The sequence below is a fragment of the Pleurodeles waltl genome, chromosome 12, assembly GCF_031143425.1.
Source record: "Pleurodeles waltl isolate 20211129_DDA chromosome 12, aPleWal1.hap1.20221129, whole genome shotgun sequence".
NCBI lineage: Eukaryota > Metazoa > Chordata > Amphibia > Caudata > Salamandridae > Pleurodeles > Pleurodeles waltl.
This window is the reverse complement of record NC_090451.1, coordinates 149,550,812-149,572,469: the sequence shown is the minus strand read 5'-3', so window position 1 is coordinate 149,572,469 and position 21,658 is coordinate 149,550,812. Positions and strand designations below refer to the sequence as shown.

The following is a 21,658-nucleotide window of genomic DNA, read 5'->3' as shown; positions in this document are numbered from 1 at the left end:
TTTCTTGGAGAACCGTAAAATTGTCTGAACACTGAACACACTGTGTGCTTCTTGGGCGCTCCCTGTTATTTCTTACCATTCTTCCAATAAAAATGATCAATACTGGAAAATCCACCAGAGGCATACATTGATCACCTGAAGGAACTTCACAAGGGGCATTGGTGATTCTCCTTAAGGAACATTGCAGGCTGCACCACCGACCTGTTCTACAAGACAGGAAGAGACCCTAAATCACTTTTTCTCTTGCCACTAATCAGTTTTCATATTCTCATGGCGTTGCATGTTTGTGAAGCGGCCAACCTGGTATTAATCCTTTTGTTGATTGGACCATCAAAACGTATAGGGTCAAGCACCTACTAGACAGAAGCCTGTGCTTTATCAAACAAAGTAAAGGTACTACGAAACTTCACGCATTCTTTGGGTCCTGCCTCTGATTTGCTTGGGGCCTACCTTAATAAGGAGACCGTCTCCTGTGTGCTGACTGGATGTAATTAATGTTTCTCTTAAAGATGTTAGCTTGTTGATCCCTACCTGATAAGTAAGTTCTCTGTTGAAATCAGACTGCCTGATTCTTTCTCCTCTTAAGCCATGCCTGGTTTCTTTGTAAAGGGACCCGGCTTGTCCTGGCAGGCCTTTCAGGACCCTATCTATGCCCTTATTAGGGTCTTTGACAAATTTCCCCAATAACTTAGTCATCTTCTTGAACTGAAGAACCAGAGAGGTTCCGCCCTTAGATGCATCTTGATCTTTGTATTGGAATTTGCAGAGCCTAGTTTGTAATATATGTGCCATTGTCTCTTTAGATGTTGCAGTTGCGTTTTGTGGTCCTGGTGTGTATCAGCTTGCTTGTTTGGTGGAACTAATGGACTTGGAGTGTTTGATAGTGGCGGCTCTATTGGCACATTTGTTGAACCAGGTGTAGAGTTTCTCAACAGCCTGTTTGAGGTTGGTTGGGGGTTCGGGGTGGGTGGTGTAGAGGGCATCCGTCCATTGGGTTTCTGTCACTTTATTCCACCTGCGGTGGGAGCATCCTGTGGTTTTGGTGGTGATATATGGTGCTTCTTTGATTGTAAAGTGGATGGTGGTTGGTTAGGTGAGTTTGATGGCATGGCTGTACTTGACTCTGTCGCTGGCAGTGAAGATTGGGTTAAGCGTGTGTCCTGTGCTGTGTGGGGTCAGTGACCAGTTGGGTGAGTTAGATATTGCTCATTCATTCCAGAAAAAGGGCGGTGTTCAGTGTCTTTGGGGTTGTTCAGTTCATCAAGGAAAGACTTAATGTTTGTAGTCGATGGCGAGTGGGGTGATGCATTCTGGAGTGGCGTTGCAGAAGCCAAGGCGTTGGCCTGGGGGGGGTCTGTGTGCAAGGGTACCCTGATGGTAGTTCTTCAGTTGGTTTGGAGTTGGAATTTTAGGTGGTTTTTGATATGTTTAGTGTTGTGTTAGGTGGTGGTGCAATGGACTGTTTCTCTGTGGATGATGGCGATGCTGCCTCCATGTTTGTTGGTGCGGGTTCAGTGAATCATCTTGTATCCATTGGATGTTGCAGTGGTGATGTTGAGGTGGTGGAGGCATTGCTGCGTAGTAGATCCTTCTGACACCATCGGATCAATACCAGCATTCTAATAAAATGCCACATCTGGATTTGTGTTTCTATTTTTAAACTACAGACACAACAGCATTTTCTCAGCCTGCCCATTGATTTTGAACACCTCTTTGGTCCGCAGGTTGACCAAATGCTGGAGGAACTGAAAAATGTACTGAAGGGCCAAGGGTATGGTTGTCCTCCAGACATTCACTCCATGGGTCTCCTTCCAGAGGAAGCAGTACAGGGCAGGTGGTAAAAACCACTTCCCTCAGAAATCTGTAGCAATGAAGAAAGGTATAGCATGATGATCGGACCACACCAATGGTCCGATCAAGCATATTGCTAAGATTCGGAAAAAAGAGAATTGAGTAGATGACCTGCTGCACAGGTGCAGAAATTGTTAAAAAGATAGATATTCAGGGCCTTACAGTCATTCACCAACGCAGAGGCGAACCTAGTATCATCAAAATGGATGTTACAATCACCTAAAATGGTGAAGTAAGAACATTTAAGGAGTGAGGAAAAGGCGTTTGACAGCAAGGAGCCCCAGCAACCAGATGGACCTGTGGAACAATATATTAGTGCTCTAGAAATGGTTACGTTTTTAGTTAGGCCAGGAGAGAAGACGATGGCCGCACAATCTGAAAGAGGCAGCTTGTCGATTGTACATTGGAACTGTGCCCTAAAGATGATGGCACCCCCACCCCATTTCCAGTCTGATTGGCCCTACTGTACTATGCAATAATCAATAGGTAATGCAACAATAAGGTCTGGTATGGAAGTGTCATTGAGCCAGGTTTCTGTTATAAAAACAGCATCTGGCAATTTACCTGTTAGAAAGTTGAATATGTTGGTGCTTCACCAGGGAACGAAAGTTTTTATTATAAAAAATAAAAAAAGATACGTAGTTAATCTGAATGACAACATAGTTGTGACCTTGCGGCTGTTACTAGAGGCATCAGAATGGGAGCTGTAGAGATTGAGGTTTAGGATCAACAGACGTGGCTGCCATATTGTAACCATCTTCATAAATCAGAAATACCTGATATAGGATTAATAGACTAGAAACAGACCTCTCGATTCCCAGGGCAAAAGGTTTGCAGTTGAGTGGGGGAGTACATCATCCTTGTTGGGGTAGAAGAGCCATGGTTCCTGGACCCTGGGTCCCGATTGGGCGCAGACAGGCTTTCCTATGGTGCACCTTCAGCGGGCCAGTGGTGCGTTCATGGCACTGCCACGCTTAAATAAAATATGGGACAGGAGCAGAAGTAAAATCCACCTAAAAAACTAGAGTGCATACTGTGCACTACATGCAGCACAACTGAAATGTCAGCCTAAGAGTAAGCGTCTGTATCCCCGATCAAACAGATAGACTAAAATATCAGCAATAGTGATGTAGGTCAAACATTAAAAGTATTAAAAGGAGCCAGGTGAAGACTGAAATAGTGGAATGTCCCTTTAGAGACTAGCAGCCTCCAAAGGGGTACTCCAGGGGGGCTCTGGTAAAGCATCCTCCACTGCCAAACCGAGATCCTACCTCCCTTCTGTCTGACCACACAACACGTACCTGGGGAAGGGTCCAAGATTTCCTTACCCGCTGACAGGAATTCATATCAGACAAGTGGGTATAGGGCAGAGTTGAACATTGCTAATGCCTAGAACTTCTCACATGCCTGTCCAACATTCCCTCACCCCCCCCCCACCCCCCCTCCCCCCCTGGCCCTGCAATCACCTTATCAGCAAGGAACATCTATACCTGTTAGAGCAAGAGGTGCAAGTGCTTCTTCAAAAGGGTGCCATCAAGCCAGTGGTCACCCACCAATAGGGCACTGGGATCTACTCAATATATTTCCTTATCCCCAAAAAGGATATCTCGCTCAGGCCCGTTCTGGACCTCATGCCTTTCAACAGATATGTTGTGTCTGAACCTTTTCACATGGTGACGCTGCAAAATGTCATACCTCTATTCCTGCAAGGCCACTACATGATGGCATTAAACCTCAAGGACGCCTTTTTCTACTTCCCATCCATCCTGCCCACAAATGCTGCCTACCTTTTGTGGTAAGTTGCCAACACCATCAGTTCAGTGTCCTTCCTTCAGCGTCACCACTGCCGCCAAGGGTCTTCCCTAAAGGTGTGGCAGTGTGGCCACTCTCAAGGAGAGGGGGCATCCTTGTGTTACCCTATTGTGACAATTGGCCGATCAAGAGTGCAAGCAACCAGCAGTGCTTACAGTACAAACTGGCAACCATCACGCTTCACAGACTTGGGTTCTTCTAAAACATGGCAAAGTCCTACCTTCGTCCCTCTTTAATTCCAACTTTTCCTGGGGCCGATTCTAAATTCGGTCACGGGCAAAGCCTATTCAGGCCCTAAAAGGGGGGCAGCCTTTGACCAGCTTGTACCTCTCTGTCAGCCACATCACGTCACAGTGAGAATTGTAATGCGCCTCTTGGGCATGATGGCCTCCTCTATTGCTGTAGTACTCAGTGGCCAGCTACACATGCACCTGTTGCAACAGAGCCTCACAAACATCAACATGGATCAGATGGAAGATCAAGTGTTAGTAATGGCAAGCACCCATTACACTCTGCACTGGTCGAACAGTAACAGTTTAATGCAGGGCAGGCTTTTCCTCTGCATCTTCCCGCGTGTCACCATTTCTGCTTATACATCAAAAGCCAGGTGGGGTGCTCACCTCAACCACAACAGAGTGCAGGCTGTGTAGACTCCACAACAGCAGAGCCCCTTCATCAGTTACCTTGAGCTTCCGGTGGTTTGTCTTGCCCGTAAAGCCTTCCTAACGCTTATTTGGGGGCAAAGTAATTCTGATCAGGACAGAAAATATGAAAGCTGTGTACTACTTTCAGAAGCAGGGGTGTGGGTGACACTCAATCTTTTTCTCTCAACCTGATGGCTCAGACAATCTGACATTAGGTCCTACACTTGATGGCAGAGTACCTTCAAGGGGTGGACAACAACCTACCGTAGATTTTAAGCAGGGCACTTCGACAACTCCACAAATGGGAACCCGAACTCCACCTGCATGTCCTGCACCAGTACTTTAAATGCCGGAACATTCCTAGTTTACCATGCTGAGAACGTACAATACCCGGCCATCGCCCTCAGATATCCACACCCTTGATTAATGGGCAATGCACAATGGATCAACTGGTCAGGGATATTTGCCTTTGCTTTTTTGCCTCACCTTCTGCTTCCCCTGGTGGTGTTGAAGATTCTGCAGGTATCTCTAACCCTTATTCTACCCCCCACCCCTCAAATCACCTGGGCCGGGCAGCCCGGGTATTCAGCCTTACTAGAGATGTAGATTAACCCCAGCAAGAGGCGCTCCCAACAGCTAGGAACCTCTCACCAGGAAGAAAGGCCAGATAATGCCCCAGATTGCAAGCAACTCAGGCTAGCCATTTGATACCTGTATGAGTCCCTTAGTCATACCATTTAAGCATGCAATGACACAAAGTGGAAAGGATTTGTCCACTACTGCACTGACAAAAGCTGGAACCTCTAAGACTTGCAGTCCAAGTTATCATCACTTACCTGCTGCACCTCCATAATGCAGGTCTAACCTATACTTCAGTGTGCCTCCACTTAGCAGCTATAGCGGAATAGATGCAAAACAGTGAGCATTCCTCTCCCTTTTGCTTCTGTTTGATCAAGGTGTTAATGGATGCCTGAAAATGCATTTTTTCTAGGGTTTCCCCCATTGCCAGTATGGAACCTCAAAGCTTATTAGGTTCATTGGTCCCTCATTCGAACCCTTCAGTTGCCTGCTCCAGTACCTCACCTGAAAAATAGCCTTGGTGGCGATAACTTCTTAACACTGCATTAGTCAGCTGCAAGCCCTCAGTCTGAAAGAACCATTCATACAGATTCACAAGGACAGGATAGTGCTCAGGACCAACCCCAAGTTCCTTTCTGAAGTGGTTTCCCTATTTCACCTTAACTGGACTATAGAGCTCCCTGACTTCTTCCCCCAGTCAGACTCTTTAGGGGAGATAGCGCTCCATACCCTGGATATAAGCACACTCTCCTGTACTACATAAACAACTTTTTTGTAAGGCTGATCAGTTGTTAATGGCTTTTTTTTAAACCTCACAAGTGCCAGCCTATTTCCAAAGCAGGGATTGCAATATGGATAGTTAAGTATATTCAGACTTTCTACCTCAAAGTCTAGTGAGCCCTCCCTGTTACTCCTAGGGCTCACTCTACCTGAAAGAAGGCTTCTATCATGGCTTTCTTAGGGATAATCCCCTTGCTGACATATGGAAGGTGGCTACATTGTCAGCCCATCATAAATTTACCACACTACTGTGTGAATGTTCTAGCCAAAATGTCTAAAAACTTTATTCAAACATCTGCATCATCCACATGCGAGCCACTGCTTATTAATCTGTGCTGAGCATGTGTATCTACAACCGCACATGCTACGAATAGAAATGTTACCCTGTAAGCATCTGTTCCTAGAGTGTTGCGCCGTCGATTCAGATGGGCCCGCCCTCCTCCCCAGACGTGTGTAAATCTGATCACAACTCTCTTTTCTCCTTAAGTCATTATCCTTTTTTGTGGAGTGCATATGTGCATTATTTAGTGTTCACACACAGCTGTTTACTACTCTCACCTGCTGGGCGGAAAACAATCTGACATGTAGTTGATGCCCACTTGCAGTGCCAGCTTCTTGTTTGCGAGTTGCTGTGTGACTACTTCCTTCATGGACTGTTCTTTTAAAATTGGACTGACAGCCACATTGTTTGTAATTTATTGGAAGTTGAGAATCCGTCTGTGTTTTTGTTATTTTCTATTGACAGTATAACCATCTAGTCATGTTCTTTGTTTTGTGCAGTGATATTTGTGTTATATGTCGCAATTTTAAATGAATAATTGCCTGTTAGATGCCACGATATTGAGGTGTGGGTCATGGTGTGATACCAATAAATGACACACAAGTTTGTTTGTCTAAGCAATACAGGTCATTTTCGGTGCATAATTTCTTTGTTTACTGTTCCAATAATTAGTTATATATTTTTCCCCACTACACACCACCTCATTTTGATTATTTTGGTCCTGCCAAGGTTTAGTGGGAAGCTGAATCCATCATTTTCTCAACAGGTGGCAAGTCATAACCTCTGATAGTCCAACAGGGCTACCCCTTGCCATTCCTTTCCATGCTGCTGTATCTAACACCCACACCAGAGCAACCTTCGGAGGACCATTTGTCCATTTTGCTGCGAAGTTCAGGCTCTTTTTGAATAAGGAGCGACAGGGAGAGTCTTAGCCTTAGAGATTGGAAACTGGGCATTATTCTTGTTATATCATACTGCCAAAAAAGGACGGAAGCTTTTGCCCTGTTTTGGATCTTCCATGTCTCAATTTCTTCCAGAGGATGGACAAATCCAATATGGTCATGCTGGCCCAAGTTCTGTTTGCCCTGGATCCCGGTGACTGTTTGGTAGCATTGGACATGCTGGACGCCTATTCCCATGGTCCCGTCTTGCAGACCCACATGTAGGATCTGCGTGTCAAAGGGGAGCACAAGTATTTGCAGTTTTTTTGTGCTCCCACTTGACCTCATCAGTACCCTCTGTTGCTCACAAAGTTGATGGTAGTGGTTGCAGTATACTTTTGGGTGTTAGAGACACCAGTGTTTCCCCTACCTCAATGACTGGAGGTTAAAGGTAGGCTCACCACAGTCATGGACCACTTTCAGACAAACAAACTCTTTACATTACTGCAATTCTCAATCCACATGCTTAAGGTACACTTTATGCCTTCAGAGACTCTCTCTTACTTGAGCCATCCAGGATACAGTACATTTTAAGGCCTTCGCTCTAGATCAGGGAGTCCAGCATAGTCAAGTAATGATTCAGATATTTTTTTTTTTTTTGTCTCTTAGTGAGGGAGGCTCTGACGCATCTTGACCTATTGGCCTTCTACATTTCGACCCTGCGAGCTCTGCAGTGAGATCTGAATGCTCATTGGGCCCAGCACCAAGTGAACCTGTCAAATTCCATCAATGTTTTGAATGAGATAGCAAAGGATCCACAGTAGTGGCTGCTCAGCAGTAATTGGACCATTAGCAGACCCCTCTCCCTAACCCCCCAAGGGATGACAGTGGTGGCAAACACACCGCAGGGTTGTGGAGATCCGTTCAGAGGACTCGGATTGCCACAGCAACCCATCTCCACATCAGCTTGCTAAAGCTGCAGGTAATTCACGTGCCATTGAAAACGTTACTACTGTCTATCAAGAGGGTTGGTTGTTCAGGTTACCATGTGGTATTGCAGCAAGGTGGGTGCGGTCTGGGGCTCTGTGCCAGGAGACCTTGTGACTCTGGAACTAGCTGAATCCTCATGGCATTTCCCTGATTGTGCCCCACCTGGTGGGATCTTTAAATGCCAGGACTGAGCAGGCTCTGCAGGTAATGCACAGCAGGTCACAAATGGCAGATACTCCTAGAAATAGTGCTGGGCATCTTCCAGCAATGTGGAAAACCCTGGCTTAACCTCTTTGCCACCCCCAAGAACTCCTGAGGATAGGCATTTATCCTCCAATGAAGCTGCTTTTTCAGGAAGATTTTATGTACCCGCAGCCAGGCAGGGCCTTGCACCTCAGTCTGCACAATCAACACCTCCATCCATGGAGATTAAGCATCAGCAGTTGGCTACATTCGGTCACTGTCCCAAAGAAGTGGATATCGTTCTTGCACCCAGGCTTCCATCAACGAAGTCTGTGTACACTGGGCTCTGGAGCAAATTTGTGGTGTGGCACCTACAGTACAGACCCATTGTGGGCCTAAATGTCTGATGTCTTGCTGTTTGTTTTGTCTTTGACTCTGCAGCAACTTGCAAATGGGCATGGTTAAAGGTTATCTGTTGGCCCTTTTGGCCATTTCGCGTTTAACAGACCAACAGTTCAAATGTTGTGATACAATTTGCCAAAAACTTGGTCCGCTTTTCCTCCCTAAACTCTTTTGTGATTCCCTAGTGGGCCCTTTATATGGTCCTTACTTTCTTTACGTTTACTCCTTTTGAGCTGTTTCACAGCTGTGTTCTACGTCATCATGACTTTCTCATCATGATAACTTCAGTTTGTCATGTGAGTGCGCTTAAAGCTTTCAGTCCAGTCGTCCTACATCACCACCTTTCCAGACATACTGGTGCTGAGGACTAGAGCAGCCTTTCTACTGAAAGTTGTGACTCCCTTTCATGTCGGACAGTTTATATCACTTCTGACATTCTTTGCCCCACCGCATTCCTCGAAAGAGGAAGAGAGACTCCATTGTTTTGACCCCAAAAGAATTTTCCACAGTCATATTGATAGTACCGTAGACCATTGGGTGGACAGTAATCTGGGCGGTGAGTACTGCTGTGGTATCTACTCTAAAGGTGTTACCTCCAGTAACTCTTTCTGGTGGATACTCATTACCTAGCCTTGATTCCCCACTACTCTTCCAGCTTCCCCGTTCCATGGAATGGACTCTTTTCCATCTAAAAAGGTCCCAATTTAGAGATCTGCACACTGTAGCAAATTGGCCCTACAATGCAACATACTTGTGCGCAGGGGCTCAGCTGAAAAATGTTCTGCATCCGCTCTGGTGCCAGGGGATATTGTAAAGGTGAGGAATCTGCTGTTAGAGTAACCACTATAATTAGTGTTACTGAAGGTGAGTGTATTGTTCATTCAGCGTGCCAGCATGCAGACATTTTGAAGTTGCAGTTTACAGCAAATGAGGTGGAAAAAAACAGTTTGTAGGCTTGCTGATAACGCACACTACCTTCCTTTCCTGCACATTATGCTCTCTCAAAAATATACAGTCTCTTGCCTGTTGAATGTCGGATACAGATCACAGATAATTGGGTGGGTACATTTTCACAGGAACAATGTGCCCGAAATACCTTTTGAATGAAAAAGCACTTTACCAACTGCTGAACAGTTTCCTGTTGGAGAGGACCCCTGATTGTCTGTCTTATTTTTTTTTTTATACTAATATTTAATAGATTCATCCGAAACGTACTTCAATGTGAAACGCTTCAAACAGCTGCTGATTTAAAATAAAGGAGAAAGAACATGCATAATAATCAGCTTAATCCTGGCATAGAATTCTGGAAGATTTTTAGTGAGCATTACTCCTGTGCAGGTGGCGTCGATCAGCTCTCTGTCCATTGTCGGCATAATCTGTGCTGGAAATGACATTGCGTTACCTATACAGTCGCCATCCCTGCAAGCTGACATCAGTTTTTTTCTTTCTGCGCATCCAACGCTGATCTGAGAGACGAGCTATGCTTCAGTCATTTTTTGACTGGACTTTTTTGACTTTTTGTCGACCACTTTTGAAGTTTACCTCCTGGTGTGTCAAGGATGTCGCCATGAAAGACTGGTTTTTATCCATGCGGTTCTTGTCACCGGCCGATGTCAGTGACGGATCCCCACCTCATCTGTCAGTGGTGTTTGGAGCACAACTCAGTCGTGCTCAGATAACAGCCCATGGATCTGAAGGCTCTGAAGAAGTAGCTCCTAAAGTTTATGGTGGCTCAGCATGTGACTTTGTGCAGTTTGAGGTCCCGGTCCAGGGGACGTCCCGGGAACGGTTGAGGAGATAAATTCATTGTCTTTCCACTCCAAAGTCTTCGGGACAAACAAGTAAGTCGAAGGCACAAGAAGAGCAAGAAGTCTGACCCGTCAGACTTCTCCTAGTCTGTCAGTCGACCCAGCAAGGGAGCGTTGGCATTCTAGGCCTCATTCCTCAGGACCTGCTCCCAGGCCGGCTCCACATCTCCCAGACTTTCGGGGAGATGAAGTGACCCTTGCCCACCTGAAATAGCACCACATTTTGGGGGATTCTGACCTAGTCAGTGCGCCTTCATGCCCCACATGGTTGGGGGGGCCCCATCTGATTCCACTCTGGCAGCTTTGGCTTCTGCTTCACTGGGCCCCTGAGAATCAAGTCCTGGCTCTGGACTGACGCTGGTCATACCATCTCGAATTATCGGTTCTGATGCAGAACTCATGCTTCCACTGCCATCCCGATTGTCATCCCAACTCCGACCCGGCTCCTTCCGGCATTGACGACACCGGAAGGAGCCTTGCCTCCTAGATCAGACCCTGAGCCCTATTCCCTTGGGCTAGGCCTCAGAAGACTGGCAGGGGTCGCTGGACCCTTTAGAATACCAGCTCTGTGAGGAAGAAATTGACTGGCATGATGATTTGGGTGAAGCCAGCTGACTGGACTCCTATCCAGATACTTTCTCCAGATGCTTTCTCCCCCTATCATGGTTAAGGAAGAGGGAGCTTCCTACGCGGGCACCTGAAGTCCTAGACCTTTAGCTACCCTCCTTGGCAGTCAAGGCTAATTTCTTAACAGTGGTGTTGCAACCGGAGCTTCCATATCCGAACACCTGCTCCCGTTCAATGATGCCCTCTTGGATGTCCTTTTGGGTACCTGGTTCAAACCCAGCATAAGGGCTCCTGTGAACAGCATGATTGCCTACCACCAACGGCCCCCACCTGGGAACCCCGCCTTTTTCACGCAACAACCTACCCTTGAGAGCTGGTCCAAGCCTCACTTCCCCTAGCGCTTTTCCTACCGCTCCCCTGGATATGAAATCTGAGAGGCTGGCTAAATTTTGGAGAATGTTTCCGTCCGTCATCCTGACATTACGGTTCGTGAACACCGCATGTCTTTCGGGCTGTTATTCCTGTAGGAAGCTGGCTCTGTATATACTATACCCAAATGAGGTATAGTGTGCATAGAGTCCAGGGGTTCTCCAGATGCTTAACAGAGGCTAAAGTAGATAATACTATTGCTCTCTTTTGTGGCAGTGTGGGCAAGCAGTTAGGCTTATCAGAGGGTAGTGCAAGGCATTTGTTGTACACCCACACAGTAAAGAAATGAGGCACACTCTGAAAGGCTAACTCCAGGCCAATTGTTTTTATATAGCAAATATATAGGGCCTCATTACGACCTTGGTGGCCGACGGTAAGCTGGCGGTGTTCCGCCATCTATTAGGACTGTGGCTGACCCCTCCAACATACCTCCAGGCTTCCACCGGACGGACATAATCCCCAGGGCAGTAGTGCAAGCACCGTTGCCCTGGGGATTATGAACCCCCGACCGCTAGCCTGGCCATGGCGGTAAACACCGCCATGGAAAGGTTGGCGGTAAGGGCCCCCCAGGCACATCCCCATCGCGCATTTCACTGCCAGAATTTCGGGCACTGAAATGCGTGACGGGTGCTACTGGACCCGCTGCACATTGACATTGCCGCTGGCTCTATTATGAGCCGGCTGAAATGTTGATGTGACTTTTCCGCTGGGCCAGCGGAAAAGTCAAAATAGGGAGCCAGATATACCACCAGCACTGGCGATATACTGGTGCCCGCAGCTTCAGCGGTCTTTAACAAAGACTGCTGAAGTTGTACTGAGGTCCATAAAGTGTTACTTATTACTAGAACAAGAAGGTCTTTGTTGCAGCTAAGTACAGTTGTAAATAGGTGTTCGGTGGCATGTGTAGCTGCAGATACACATGCTGTGCATAGTCCGCCGTCTGGGGTTGGGTCGGAGTGTTACAAGTTGTTTTTCTTCGAAGAAGTCTTTTCGAGTCACGAGACCGAGGGACTCCTCCCACTTCGGTTCCATTGCGCATGGGCGTCGACTCCATCTTAGATTGTTTTTTTTCCGCCATCGGGTTCGGACGTGTTCCTTTTCGCTCCGTGTTTCGGTTCGGAAAGTTAGTCAGAATCAACGGAAAATTTGTCGGTATTGTTTCGTTCGGTATCGGTATAGTTAGGGCAAATCGACACCGAGCCTTAAAGAGCTCCGGAACCCTTCGGGGTATTTTCGATCCCCCGTCGGGGCCTGGTCAGCCCGACTGCATGCAACATCGAGACTGATGGAACGGACCCCGTTCCGATTCTGTCCTAAATGCCACAGTAAATATCCTTATACAGACCAACATTTGGTCTGTAACTTGTGCCTGTCTCCCGAGCACAAGGAAGAGTCATGTGAGGCCTGTCGCGCGTTTCGGTCGAGAAAAACGCTCAGGGACCGAAGAGCCAGGAGGTTGCAGATGGCTTCCACGCCGACAGGACAACAAGGGTTCGATGAGGAAGAAGAAGAAGAAACTTTCTCCATCCGCGATTCAGATTCCGAAGAATTCGACGTCGACGAGCAACCAACCGTGAGTAAGACGTCGAAAGAAAGAACACACGAAAAAACAGACAAAGCCCAGGGGACGCCACTGCCAACAGGCCATGGCTCAACCCATAAAGTAGGTGACAGTCCATCGGCACCGAAAAAGGGCGAGCTGGTGCCGAGATCATACGACTCAGGTCGAGACACAGGCACGCAGCAATCTCGGGACCGAGAAAGTGCCGCACAAAAGGGTCGACACAGAGACAGCGGCACCGAAGCTGCTCGGCACAGAGACAGCGGCACCCAAGCTGCTCGGCACAGAGACAGCGGCACCGAAGCTGCTCGGCATAGAGATAGCGGCACCGAAGATGGTCGACACCGAGAGGGTACGACACCGAAAAAGAGAAAGATCTCGTCGGAGCCGAAAACAACAAAAGACACGGTTTCGGTGCCAAAACGCCCAGCAACCGAACCGAAAGCCAGTTCCTTTTTTCAGAGGAACAATCACTGTCCTCCCAACTACAAAGACACAGATTTTGAGGAGGAATTACAAACAACAGATGTAGATCACACGCAAAAGCGGATCTTTATACAAGTGGTACAGGGAAGATCAGCACTCTTCCCCCAATCAGAAGAAAAAGGAAACTAGATTTCCAACAACAAGACAAGAAACCACAAGCAAAAGTGGTAAAAAAGGTAACTCCACCACCCTCTCCACCACCGGCAACTCATATATCGCCGGCACAGACTCCGCCACAATCACCAGCTCATACCACCATGAGCCAAGATGATCAGGACGCATGGGATCTCTATGACGCTCCAGTATCGGACAATAGCCCTGAGTCGTACCCCACTAAGCCCTCACCACCTGAGGACAGTACGGCATATGCACAAGTGGTAGCTAGGGCAGCAGAGTTTCATAATGTATCGCTACATTCAGAGCCTATCGAGGATGACTTCCTCTTTAACACCCTGTCCTCCACCCATAGCAATTATCAAAGCCTTCCTATGCTCCCGGGAATGCTAAGGCACGCTAAACAAATTTTTAAGGAGCCAGTTAAAAGCAGAGCAATAACTCCAAGGGTGGAGAAGAAATACAAGGCACCGCCCACAGACCCTGCTTTTATTACATAACAACTGACACCAGATTCAGTTGTCGTAGGAGCAGCTCGTAAAAGAGCCAACTCGCACACATCAGGCGACGCACCACCTCCTGACAAGGAAAGCCGCAAGTTTGATGCAGCGGGGAAAAGGATTGCAGCACAAGCTGCAAATCAATGGCGCATCGCCAACTCGCAAGCACTCCTAGCGCGATATGACAGAGCCCATTGGGACGAGATGCAGCATCTCATCGAGCACCTCCCCAAAGAATTCCAGAAACGGGCAAAACAAGTGGTTGAAGAGGGACAGAATATATCCAACAACCAAATCCGTTCTTCTATGGATGCAGCAGATACAGCTGCAAGAACAATAAATACTGCTGTAACAATAAGGAGGCATGCATGGTTGCGCACATCCGGCTTCAAACCGGAGATACAACAGGCAGTGCTCAATATGTCGTTCAATGAACAGCAATTGTTTGGCCCAGAAGTGGACACTGCAATTGAAAAATTAAAAAAGGACACTGACACAGCTAAAGCCATGGGCGCACTCTATTCCCCGCAGGGCAGAGGCACATTTGGCACATTTCGCAAAACTACTTTCAGAGGAGGGTTTCGAGGTCAAGCCACAGAAGCCAGCACCTCACAATCAAGACCACCTCCCTAACAGGGACAATATCAAAGGGGTGGCTTTCGGGGCCAATACAGAGGGGGCCAATTCCCAAGAAACCGGGGAAAGTTTCAAGGTCCAAAAACCCCTCCAAATAAACAGTGACTCACAGGTCACACAACCCCTTCACACAACACCAGTGGGGGGAAGACTAAGCCAGTTCCACAAATCATGGGAAGAAATAACAACTGACACTTGGGTCTTAGCAATTATCCAACATGGTTATTGCATAGAATTTCTCCAACTCCCTCCAAATGTCCCACCGAAAACACACAATATGTCAAAACAGCATATAGACCTTCTAGGACTAGAAGTTCAAGCATTACTGCAAAAAGACGCAATAGAATTAGTACCAAAAACACAAAAGAACACAGGAGTTTACTCACTGTACTTTCTAATACCAAAAAAGGACAAAACTCTGAGACCAATATTAGATCTAAGAACACTAAACACCTACATCAAATCAGACCACTTTCACATGGTCACGTTACAAGACGTAATACCACTACTGAAACAGCAAGACTACATGACAACGTTAGATCTAAGAGACGTGTATTTCCATATACCGATACATCCCTCGCACAGGAAATACCTAAGGTTCGTATTCAAAGGAATACATTACCAATTCAAAGTGTTGCCATTCGGAATAACAACAGCACCAAGAGTCTTTACAAAATGTCTAGCAGTAGTAGCTGCACATATCAGGAGGCAGCAAATACACGTGTTTCCGTACCTAGACGATTGGTTAATCAAAACCAACTCGCTAACAAAGTGTTCACACCACACAGATTATGTTATACAAACCCTTTACAAACTAGGTTTCTCCATCAACTATGCAAAGTCACACCTTTTGCCTCGTCAAACACAGCAATACTTAGGAGCGACAATCAACACAACAAAAGGGATAGCCACTCCAAGTCCACAAAGGGTTCAAAATTTTCACAAAGTGATACAAGCCATGTATCCAACACAAAAGATACACGCAAAGATGGTATTAAAACTCCTAGGCATGATGTCCTCATGCGTAGCCATTGTCCCAAACGCAAGATTGCACATGCGGCCCTTACAGTGCCTAGCATCACAATGGTCACATGCACATGGTCAACTTCTAGATCTGGTGTTGATAGACCGCCAAACATACATCTCGCTTCTATGGTGGAACAGTACAAATTTAAACAAAGGGCGGCCTTTCCAAGACCCAGTGCCACAACACGTAATAACAACAGATGCTTCCATGACAGGGTGGGGAGCACACCTCAATCAACACAGCATACAAGGACAATGGGACGTACATCAAAGAAAGTTTCATATAAATGACCTAGAATTGTTAGCAGTATTTCTAGCGTTGAAAGCATTCCAACCAATAATAACCCACAAATACATTCTTGTCAAAACAGACAACATGACGACAATGTATTATTTAAACAAACAGGGGGGAACACACTCGACACAGTTGTGTCTCCTAACACAAAAAATATGGCTTCGGGCAATTCACAACCACATTCGCCTAATAGCACAGTTTATTCCAGGGATCCAGAACCAGCTAGCAGACAATCTCTCTCGGGATCACCAACAGGTCCACGAATGGGAAATTCACCCCCAAATCCTGAACACTTACTTCCAAATTTGGGGAACACCTCAAATAGATCTATTTGCAACAAAAGAAAACGCAAAATGCCAAAACTTAGCATCCAGGTACCCACACCGCGAATCTCAAGGCAATGCTCTATGGATGAATTGGTCAGGGATATTTGCGTACGCTTTTCCCCCTCTCCCTCTCCTTCCATATCTAGTAAACAGATTGAGTCAAAACAAACTCAAACTCATACTAATAGCACCAACATGGGCAAGACAACCTTGGTATACCACACTACTAGACCTGTCAGTAGTACCTCATGTCAAACTACCCAACAGGCCAGATCTGTTAACACAACACAAACAACAGATCAGGCATCCAAACCCAGCATCGCTGAATCTAGCAATTTGGCTCCTGAAATCCTAGAATTTGGACACTTAAACCTTACACAAGAGTGTATGAAGGTCATAAAACAAGCTAGAAGACCATCCACTAGACACTGCTATGCAAGTAAATGGAAAAGATTTGTTTGTTACTGTCATAATAATCAAGTCCAACCATTGCATGCATCTCCAAAAGATGTAGTAGGATATTTACTACATTTACAAAAATCAAATCTAGCTTTCTCTTCCTTAAAAATACATCTCGCAGCAATATCTGCTTACCTGCAGATTACTCATTCAACTTCCCTATTTAGAATACCTGTCATTAAAGCGTTTATGGAGGCCCTAAAGAGAATTATACCACCAAGGACACCACCTGTTCCTTCATGGAACCTCAACATTGTCTTGACAAGGCTCATGGGTCCACCTTTCGAACCCATGCATTCTTGTGAAATGCAATACTTAACGTGGAAAGTTGCATTTCTCATTGCCATCACATCTCTAAGAAGAGTAAGTGAAATACAGGCGTTTACCATACAAGAACCATTTATTCAAATACACAAACATAAGGTCGTTCTAAGAACAAATCCAAAATTCTTACCAAAGGTTATCTCACCATTCCACTTAAACCAAACAGTGGAATTACCAGTGTTCTTCCCACAGCCAGATTCAATAGCTGAAAGAGCACTACATACATTAGACATCAAAAGAGCGCTAATGTACTACATTGATAGGACAAAAGAAATTAGGAAGACAAAACAACTGTTTATTGCCTTTCAAAAACCTCATACAGGAAATCCAATTTCAAAACAAGGTATCGCCAGATGAATAGTAAAGTGCATCCAAACCTGCTATCTTAAAGCAAAAAGAGAACTGCCTATTACACCAAAGGCACACTCAACCAGAAAGAAAGGTGCTACTATGGCCTTTCTCAGAAATATTCCAATGACCGAAATATGTAAGGCAGCAACATGGTCTACGCCTCATACATTTACTAAACACCACTGTGTAGATGTGCTATCTGCACAACAGGCCACAGTAGGTCAAGTCGTACTAAGAACTTTATTTCAAACTACTTCCACTCCTACAGGCTGAACCACCGCTTTTGGGGAGATAACTGCTTACTAGTCTATGCACAGCATGTGTATCTGCAGCTACACATGCCATCGAACGGAAAATGTCACTTACCCAGTGTACATCTGTTCGTGGCATTAGTCGCTGCAGATTCACATGCGCCCACCCTCCTCCCCGGGAGCCTGTAGCCGTTTAGAAGTAGATCTTGAACATTTGTACATTTGTAAATATATTACATTAAACCTTCATTTTGTACATACGTATTTATTCCATTGCATGGGCACTATTATTAGCATACACAACTCCTACCTCACCCTCTGCGGGGAAAACAATCTAAGATGGAGTCGACGCCCATGCGCAATGGAACCGAAGTGGGAGGAGTCCCTCGGTCTCGTGACTCGAAAAGACTTCTTCGAAGAAAAACAACTTGTAACACTCCGACCCAACACCAGACGGCGGACTATGCACAGCATGTGAATCTGCAGCGACTAATGCCACGAACAGATGTACACTGGGTAAGTGACATTTTCCATCAAGCATACGTATCAAATGTACTTTGTTTAGATTTTGTAGATAAAGAAGTTTACAAGTAACACTTTTCAATTTCAAAAGTTGACTGTTCAGTTTTTCATAGGAGTCAATAGAGTCCCGGGGGGGAGAGGGGAGGGAGGGGGGTGGCAAAGTGTTAGCACAGTTAACAAGTAAGTATTCGACTTACGATTCCAGTCTTCGGGGGTTAGGATGTTCACAGGTCAAAGATTAGGTCAAACGCAAAAGTGAACCACCAGCAACACTGGGCCGGCTAGTTGCAAAGGACAAAGTTTGCATTGGGTTTTCAATGGGATCCTATGAGGACTGGGGGTGCTCGGTAGAAAGCAGATTACAGTTAAGTACCTGCGGTTCCAGGACCCCCTGAGGGTTTGCGCGCTCATTAAACCAGAGCAACTGCTGCTACCACGGCATTAGCACACGGAGTTCCAGTCCTGGATATCTGTCATGCCGCAACGTGGGTGTCCTTACATACTTTGTCCAGGGATTAGTGCTTGGTTAGTCAGGTCCGCAGGGATGGCTATTTTGACAGTTTGTCTTGCAGGATTTTTTGGTGTGATCTTAGTTTGCAGCCCACCACCAGGGATCTATGTAATGGTATCTATTCAAAGGTAAGGAATCTGCAACTAGAAGTCTCTGTCAGATGTACAAGTTACTTACCTTCGGTAACAAAATATCTGGTAGAGACATAGTGTAGTTGCAAATTCCTTACTGACTCGCCCATCCTCCTCGCACTGCAAACTGATTTCTAGGGACAGGTACTTCCCTCTAAGGGCCCTAGTTTTGGCACACCATTCTCAGTGTTCTTCATGGCTCCGCGCTACTTGTGTGGAAAGTTGTGAAAAGAAAGTGACGTCAGCAGGCCGGAGTGGTGCCTAAATACAACTGCGACATCATGGTGACCACGACGCCAAAAACACCCACGGAGTCAACCGAAGCCACCAACAGCGCTGAAGGGTACTGCTCGAAGAAAAAATCTCCGGATCCATTCTGACGCCTGGAGAAATTCAAAGGTAAGGAAGCTGCAACTAGAATATGTCTCTACCAGATATATCATTACTGAAGGTAAGTAACTTGTACTTCAAGCTCTGTGTCACCTTCTTCCCAGATAAGCTGGTTTTGCGGACATGGGCATCCTTCTTGCCTAAAGTTGTGACGCTGTCCCAATGCAGTTATGAGTGTCAAAACATCACCTTGCTGGAATTCTGTGGTGTGCGCTTCCCTCTAAAGAGGAAGAGCGTCTCTAATGTCTAAATCTCCGAAGAGCTCTAGCTTTCGTCTTTCTTTCTTTAATCTGTATTTGATTATTACAATCATAAAATGATGCATACATTCTTCAAAAAGCATAAATAGAAGCTAAAAAGGCCACATTAAGATACACAGCAGCATGATTGTAAAAGAGCAGAGACAAAACATTTAAAACAAATATATTCCTTATAACACTTGGCGATATAGACAAATATTGGTAATAGTTTGTAAGATTCTGCCAATGGAGAGCACTTTTTAGAAATGGACCTACTGCGAAGCAGATTGCTGGGTCTGGTAACATGTAGAAAATAGAGGGACAGCCTATATGGGCGCACACCTTGGATTATAAGAATAGGTAGCAAATGGAAAAGGCGCATAATAAATACAGAATAAGATAAAGTGCTCAAGTAATTGAGGGGAAGTACCATCACATGGACAGGGCAGCTTATGGAAAGGATCAAATTGGCAAGCTGGAAAACAAAAGTAACAACTCATAGAGCCTATTCAGAATTTCGCTGGTAGAGATCTTGCCCCAGGATTCTCTGCTAGTGACGAATAGGGCTCTGGCCCTTTGCTGTTTTTAATGACCAGATAGTCTCTCAGAGTGGCTTTACCCTGGGCCTCTCTTTCTCTGATACACTTGGCACAAAGGACCTATTGTTTTCTCATAATACCACACACTTTCAGGCTCTAGGTTTTTATATTTACGTACGAAAGGACACCACGTGGACAATCAGTTCTTTGTGGCATCTCTGGAGCGACAAAAGGTAAGGTTATGCAAAAGAGAACCATCTCCCGCTGGAGCTTGCTTTGCATTTAGATCTGCTATGCATTGGCAAAAACACAGATGCCTCCAGAATGACCCTGTGCTCATTCTACCAGAGCCAGAGCTGCTTCCACTGTGTTGGCAGGCAGAGTTCTTTTCCCTCACAGTTGCCAGGCAGCTGTCTGTGTTGCCGTACGTTTACAAAACACTATTATCTGGACAGGTTCGCAGAGAGGGGTATTTTGCCTGCTTAGTCCTGCAGGACTTTTTGGTTTGAGTCCATTTACAGAGCCATCTCTGAACAAGTCCTTCGTTATCTATTCAAAAGGTGAGGAATCTGCGACTGGAAGTCTATCAGAACAATAAATTACTTACATTCGGTGATGCACTTTCTGGTAGAGGCAAATTCCTCACCGACCCTCCCCCTCCCCCTCCTCCCTGTTCTGTGGCTAGACTCTATCCATTAATAAGGTCCCAAGTCTTGGAATCCACACAGTGGTCACAGCCAGCTTTCTGTTGGGGCTCTGTTTCAAAATCAGCTGGTGTGAGCTCACAGAAGTGGCACCAATAGAGTGGAACAGTGCCAGTTTGGAACTACAGAGTGCCACCTGCCTGGCATTCAGAGGTACTGCTCAAACTTTCTGGATACATTCTGACACCTGTGGAATATTCAAAAAAGCGAGTAATATGCGGCTAGATAACGTTTCTACCAGAAAGAGCCTTACTGACAGTAGATATCTTGTTTGTAATGTATGTGCTTAAGTGTCCTTGTTACATGATATGTAGGGAGTACAGTCGTCTCAGTAGAAAAACAGGTTAAACCACTGGAGAGATATCAAAAACAGTTATCCTGTGGCAAGACACTGTGGGGGGTGGGGTGGAAACATGAGAGTAACAGAATAACTGAAATTTGTTAGTATGAAGAGTGGCCACCCACCCATGTGATGGCGTCTGAGAACAGAGATTACTAGCAATAAAGTTGCCAGGCATCATCTCTTTGGACATGCACACCCTAAGATCTCAATACAGAAGAGGAAATGGCTATTTGTTTGAGAGATTAATCTTTTTCCCTCTTCAGATTAATCATTTTCCTTATATCTGCATGACCCTGTTTTTTTCTGATGGGGCTATGGCCTCTTAGGGACTCGATAGGATATGGATGTTGAGGAAAATCAGACACGTTTTGAAGGCACTATAGCAAGTGGTTCGACTTGTGCCCCACTCTAGTGCCATCTGAGCCCCTTTGCCTCAAATTAGATTCTGTGCCAGGTTCCCTCAGAGGGTAGTCCGATGTCTGCACTAGAGACAAAACTAAAAGTGCAAGTCAGTAACTTCACTGTTCTATAAATGGTCCAGTATTATTAGAAAATCAAGAAGAGGGTGACAGAATACAAATTAAGTGTTTTGTTCAGTGTTTTCTCTTCTAGTTTGTCTGAAATAGTTAAACGAGAGGACATAAGTGAGGTGTTAAATGCAGCTGAACAGATTTTCTCCCTTGTCCATGTTTTTTACATTTACACTTTTTCTTTCTCTTACTTTCTCTCCTAGCCCAATAGAAA

General features: G+C 45.7%; 1 protein-coding gene across 2 annotated transcripts in view; it reads left to right on the top strand.

Moving 5' to 3' along the window:
• The window catches only part of PELP1 (proline, glutamate and leucine rich protein 1), a 244,783-nt gene that overhangs the window by 207,472 nt on the left and 15,653 nt on the right, over positions 1-21,658 (top strand). The window lies entirely within an intron of this gene.